The 7053-nt window shown below is 37.5% G+C and overlaps 1 pseudogene; it reads right to left on the bottom strand.

The window, feature by feature from the left end:
* Window positions 1-1565: 1565 nt before the first annotated feature.
* Window positions 1566-2993, bottom strand: LOC149099092 (uncharacterized; annotated as a pseudogene).
* Window positions 2994-7053: the final 4060 nt, after the last annotated feature.

Raw genomic sequence — 7053 nt, forward strand, 5'->3', positions numbered from 1 at the left:
TGTCGTAACAGTTCACTCATACCCTTCTGAGCCTTTGAAATATAATTTGTTATGTATACAGCACATGCATACACATCTAATATAAATTGAATATCCATATTGGCTCTCCATGCACTAAGACATGGGACATTGTAATTATTAACTACTTAATAACCGAGAGTGAGGTCGTTACGGGAAAATCTCAAACTAAGGCCTTCCCGTATTGACCTTGCTATCGCTCAGTCAATACGGTAGGCCGGGGTTTGAGATTTTCCCGTAACAACCGAACAGTCGAGGTTATTAAGTTGTTCATTATATGGCCCATGAATTAACGAAAAGAAAAAAAGTATTCGAGCGGAAGTCGTCAGTTTACATCCGGCGATGCGCGTGTTTACCGATTCATTCATTGTCTCAAACCCAGGGCAAAACTACACAGTCAGTGAACTTCACCACTGTATTACGAATTCCGTAAAAATACACATTTCTTTACGGGAAAAGTGATTGTCACAGCCTCAAAAAGGTGTTTTAGTATAGTGGTGCCACAAGTTGATGGGGGAGTTTTTCCGACTTTTGTGGCGAAACGTCAACGCACATGGAAAAGACAGAAAGTGCTTCAAAATAGTCCAAACCGACGGTCTTTCGGTGAAACAAAATACTAATGCTTCAGAATCCACTGCTCAGAATAACTTGATCTCCGCTTTCGCTTTCGACAACATATCTTCGCCTTCTTCATTCTGAGATTTATGGATGAACTTTTCAGGCCTTGTGAACGTCTAAAACTTCCTGCAGTTATTAGAAACACTGCTACTGACAGAAACCGCTTGATTGTTTACATCTGATGATCCTGGAAGCTGATTTACCCTTGCTTGTGTAAAGCGAGGGAATATATTTGATGAGAACTGTGACGGAGTTTAATATTTCTGTAGTTGTTGTGACTAAGATGATATCTTGTAAGTTTCTTTATTGTGTTCTGCTCAGGATGCATGACAGATCTGCCGATGGTGTTTTTCACTTAGCGATTTTAGCTTTACTTATAACTCGGCAAACTTTGATTGTTTTTCACTAGTGCCCGCCAAGGTTACTGGCTGGCAAGTCACAAACGACTTCTATATAAATTTTATTAAGGAAACATCTCTAAACTTTTAGCTACTTACTTTCTCTTACTGTTTTAAATCGGCTTTCATCGTTTCAATGCACTTGAATTTTCAGAGCCGGGCTCTTCTAATTTGCATAATCCATAATCGGCCCGTGGGCATTACGGCTGCATAATGACCGTTCAGATCTCGCTCTTAGCCAATCAGAGCGCATATTATATTGGCCACAAGCCAAAGCCATATAATAATTATCCTTAATTCATTAGGGCTTCTTTTGAGAAATATAGTTAGTGTATTAATCGATGATCTTATAGCTAATATATAATCATCTTCAGTAATACCTAAGATCACAAGTAGGTTGTCAAAAGTGATATCCATACCTTTAAGGTCATTCAAATATTGGTGTATTTTTTTTCCATGAATCTTTGTATGATTTTACTTCATTCATTGGTATTTCATCCACAGAAAATGGATGTAAAGTAACTGTTTGCCTCATTGGTGGTTGAGGATAATTGAACCTACTTTCATTTTTAGATTTCTTATGGCATGTATGGGAATGTTTATGAATTTGCCTTTTAACTGGCTCCAATAATTCAGCATGTCTACTGGCTCTTTACAAGTAATTATGTTATCAATAAATGAGGTGACTTTGCTGTCACTATCTTCACCAAATACATGTGCATTTTCTATCCATATCATCATGTGAATGTGAGGTGAACCTCTTTGTTGGTATTCAACTCTATAAAACCAGTCAGATATTTTTCCTAATGGTTCAGCACTGCTTAGCAGAAAATGCCTTAGGAAAGTATTCACTCGATAGTCAAAATGTCTAGCACATGTGACAGGATCACTTTGGATCAATGTACACTTTTCCTCCCAGTTTAAATTCACTAGTTCATCGTTAGTATATTGCTTGTGATCAACCAGTTGACCATGAATTCTAAGGTGAATCCACTGTGTTTCTGCTGATGAGAAACTACAAAACAAAGTAGCTGTGCCAAGTTGTCTTATCATAGCAAATAGATCTCTTTTAGCTTGTTCAAAATATGAAGGGGATCCCCTTAAAGCTTTCAGGAATTTGTATCCCTCGTCATGATGTACTAGCTTTTCCAATCCTCCATCTTTCTTTAAATCCCCAGCTGTTAAAGACTTATTATTTCTATGGCATTTTCTTAAAGCAACTTGTGATTTTCCTAATAGAATTTTCATCTGAAATTTTTTGTTTTATAAAAAATGTTTTCCACATTCATTGCAGCTCTACGGTCTGACCTTCTCAGTTCTGACTTACAGATGTCACTATAAAGAACTTTGACTAACCAGTCTTTGTGATCTTTGATGGTGTCAGCAAAGTATCGGTCACACCTGCACAAATTTCTGCTTCATCTTCACTCCATTCATCTTCGTCATTTTGTGACAATTCTTCATTGTTTTTTTTATTTTCAATCAAGACTTCATTCTCATCATCATTGCTTTCAATGTCTCCAGCCAATGCTTCATTGTAGTTGTTTAACCAGTTTTCATTCAGTGCAATACCTTCCTCTTTATACAGATCACTGTTGTTCAAAAGCCAAATTGCAGCTGTGATAACTTTTGGTCTAACAGTTAATGATAATGCACTACTTTTGTACTGTAGCCTCCGTTTCAAATTCACTTTAATTGTTGCAGTTTCCTCTGGTAGCCGTGGCAACATACCAACAGTACTGCTCAGATCAGCTGGTACATTAACAATATTACCATGTATTTTAAGTTGCTTTCCTCTTGGTGCCTGCATAAGGTTTTGAAAAGCAATTCTGGGTGCAATTAATCTACACTCTAGATCATTTAGATCAAAGAATGGTGGTTTGTGTGGAAATTGCATTCCGTTTACTAAAGCACATGGTGGAACTTTGTTTTTACTCAAATAGTTTAAACATGTTTTACAAACCCATTCAATATTGTTGACACTTTTCTTACCACTAAGGTATTTATGAATATCAGGATTCTTTTGTTTTAGATTACTAGTATGAATGACACTATGTTTGTAAAACAGCTGATCGCAACAAGTACAAATATACAATGACCCTTGAGAGACCATGTCATGAAACTTTGAAATACAATACTGGATGTTTTGTTTGTGCTCTGTAATTCTTCATGTATTGATTATTTTTTTCTCTTTCCTCCTTAGAAATGCCCTTTTCTGCTTTTCTTTTTTTCTATATTCTTTCATGTAGACACTATTCTGTGTTTTGCGGTCATAGTTTATTTGAAAGTCACAAGGTGCAAGATTTTCACAAAACTTTTCAGTCCCAGTTTGAGTTGAATTAATTCTGAATTCAGCTTGTAAAGTTGACACGTAATGCATTTCACCAATGTGACCTAAATATATAGACCTTATATTTCCAGTCTTAGTATTCATAGGTTCAACCAGGGTCAAATCTGAAAAATTTGCATTAGATTCTACAATATGAATTCTTAAGTTCAGTGAATCTACAACAGCTTGTGTAACAATGTGATCAGTCCATGTTCCCTGCATAGACATACAAGATAAATATCTTAACCATGATCCATCCACATTGCTTTCTATAAATTGCTCAGGATTATTTCTCAAATGCTGGACAGCCATTGCTCTAATTTCTAAGTGACAGTTTGAGTCACCACATAACTGGTGTGATACTGATTTAAAAAAGCAGTCACCTCCCCCACCAACATCAAGTGGTCTTAATTCATGTCTTAGTAGCCTTGAGCTCAATAGCAATTCAGGTGTGGTTTTGCATACTAATGTTGATGAACTAATTCTGCCATCTGCAACTGGACTTGGATTTAATTCAACATCTCTGGAGAGTAAAATATTTCTTTTTGAAACATTAAATGCAAACAACCATGTTATACACTTTTTAAATCGAAAAAAAAGAATTACAGAAGAAACTAGTCAGTTTTCGAAATTTCAAAGAATGAATCACTGTTCGCAATGAAATTCTAGATGGTTCTCTATCTCGAGATTTAAGCTTGCATGATTTTACTGCTAACTGCTTGAATGGTGAACGTGATCTAAAATGCACATCGTTTTTCACACTTCTGACAGTTTTAAATACATTGTTATGTACTTTTGTATCAGAATCAACAGCTGCATTGTACTGTACAGAACCAGGCACAGCTTTCATGAAACCTGCAACACGGGAGAATTTCGCGAAAGAGATTTTGTGTCCCAAAAGATAGTGACAATTTTCAAATCAGAATTAGTGCAGAGCACTCATTTCAAGTGCTTTTGAGTGGCAACGCGGTCAGCACTTTGACAGATGTGACAATCGGCACGTCGTGCACAGTCACTTCCAAACAAAGACAATAAATTAAGATCATTTGTCCTTAAAGGCCAGTTAAAAGCATTGCGGATTGCCAAACTCTTGACAACATTTTTCAAATGCGTCACTCGATAGTTGTCAAACAAAGACCTCCGTTCATCCACTGTCTCTCTTCCAAAATCTCGAACAGTGCGTGAAACATCGAATAGTTCTTTACAAACATACGATTTACGCATTTCTCGAAAGCTGTGCCTAATTAAGTGGGTGAAATACAAAGAAAACATTATCAACTTACCAAAATTCGCCGTCATTCACTACTTCGCTTCTGACCTGAGCTCAGCAAAATATGTGGCTTGTTTCACTTGTTTGTCGTCTTTCCATTGGTATGACAGCCAAAGCATTTCCGAGCGTTTGAGGATATTTATCACAGACCATATTTGGAAGATCGGATTTATCCGTATTGTAATCGTTGACGATCGTAGAGACCCATCCAAAGTCGTAGAATAGGCCGACTACCGAAAACAACTCGTGCTACCTCGAAATGTAATTGACAGTAAATTGATTGCGTTTCTCGTGATCTGATTAGCTCCCGATTAGCTCCTTCTATTGTTACATGACAACATGACCGCAAAGAGGATGCCAGTGTCTAGGATACGGCATCCACAAAAACAGTTACCTATGGGGCTGTAAAGATTTGCGATCAATTCACTTCAAAGAGACCTTGTGTGTTTCGATATGGAGAAAGACCCAATCATCGGAGATGGAGACTGCACTTTAAGGGCCATTCCTTGACTTCACACTAGAAGCCAAGTTGGTCTCATGTGAGTACTTCACTCAAGTGCACTTAAAAAACTCAAATCCCACTTAAGAAAACTTGGCTTCACACCTGATAACAAAGTATATTACTTGAAACAATTTTGCAGCAAAATCACTAATACATATCACAAAAGCGATTGTTGGCAGTAAAAATTGAAGAAATGCATATAGTTGCTTTGTTGGTGAAGAGCAGCAAAGCAATAGCAGCAACACAAAGGAACAAGCGACATCTTCTGTATTTCTCTAGAATGGCTCAACAATGTGGTTTTCAGCAAAGAAATTGCTGTAGGGCTTTAGCTAACCTAGAAAATGCATTTCCATGTGACTCATCCAATGTTGAACAGAGTTGTTCTGATGCAAAGAGATGACCTTGTTGAAACTTGAAGCCGTAGCAGCTGGTTTGTAATTTGCAGAAGAGCATTTGGTGTCAGATGATATTAAAAGCCATGTTTTAGGCTGTCTATGAATATGAAATTCACGTAAGTTGTTTACCAGTATAGGTTCGTTCATAGAAATTTTAGCAACGCTGCACATCGCTTTCAGTTGGCTCCCATTTCCTATTGGTCAAGTGCATTCTCAAGTGAAAAATAAAAAGAATTAGAAGCACCAGTTTTTTTTCGCCTTGGGAGAAGGAGGCGTAGCTGTTTAAAAACTATAAAGATTGCATGGTCATGGGAACTAAGAATTTCTTGGTCAACTAACAAAATGGCTTTGTGCTTATTCAAAACATCGCAGCAATGTTAACTACGTACATACCTTTGTTCTCTTTGGTTACGACTTGCCCAGCTTTCGTGGTCTTAGCTGTTAAAAGATAAGTCAGTTGGTAGTACTTACATGGTTATGGGAACTGAGAATTCCTTGGTCAACTAACAAAATGGCTTTGTGCTCTATTTTAAACTAACTACAACTATGTAATAAAGATCCTAATGCATGCAGCCATTTAACTAAACTGTAACCCTTAAAATTTAAGGACTAATTTTATTCACCATCGATTTGTTTTGTCTTGGGCAATTTATCACAGTACCTTTTAAATAGCTGCTGCTCTAAGCCATTAAGGGATGCAACAAGATCTTCTTTTGTGCCAATGAGGATGACTAGTGTAGGTTTCCACACAAAGTCTTGCTGCTTCTCCTCCTCTCTGTTTGTTGAAGAGTCAGTGGGGCCGGACCACCCCTTGCTTGTGGAGACCATGCATAAAGTTTTTTTCAAAATGGTGTATGAAAAGTCTGCAAAGGCTTCTTGGTGCCGCCATATTGGTTTTATGTCCTGAAGCGGCCTTGTTTTCGGCTGTATTATGGGGCCCTGGGGCAAGCGATGCAAATTTTGCAGTCATTTTAATAACAAAGCTCCAGTGGAGCCCCATACTCATATAAAAAAGTAAAGGAAACCCATGAATTGATTTTCTCATGGTTATCATGGCTAGCGGTATTGCTCGTCAGTGTGTATGCACGACCAACCGTTCCGCACGTTGTAACGCACTAACTAATGAAATTGTTAGACGTTGTATCAAAGTAAACTAATGCATTGTAAATGAATAAAATTCAAGGCAATTACTTTTCTAGGTTGGGAGGGTGGGTAATGATTTGGGCAACACAACGCGTTCGCTCGATCATTTGCATTTGGGCTCAATCTGGGATTATTCTTCTAAAAGTCATTTGCATCTGTGAACAAATCGCTGTTCCAGTTGTGTTTTTAATTAACGACGCTTCTTAAATCACTCAGTGTAAAGGTAAGTGTTTGCAAACGCTCTTACTTCAGAGATTATTTCAGTGACCGGTGTATTTACACTTAGTGAGTGCGTGCATGTGTTTATGGTCATTCATCAATCGATCTCGAATAGAAGCAGTAAACCTTAGACCTTTAGCTTTAGGTTAACTTCATATATT

This window comes from Orbicella faveolata, unplaced genomic scaffold (genome assembly GCF_042242905.1).
Source record: "Orbicella faveolata isolate gen_17 unplaced genomic scaffold, um_ofav_v1 contig_46, whole genome shotgun sequence".
Classification (NCBI taxonomy): domain Eukaryota; kingdom Metazoa; phylum Cnidaria; class Anthozoa; order Scleractinia; family Merulinidae; genus Orbicella; species Orbicella faveolata.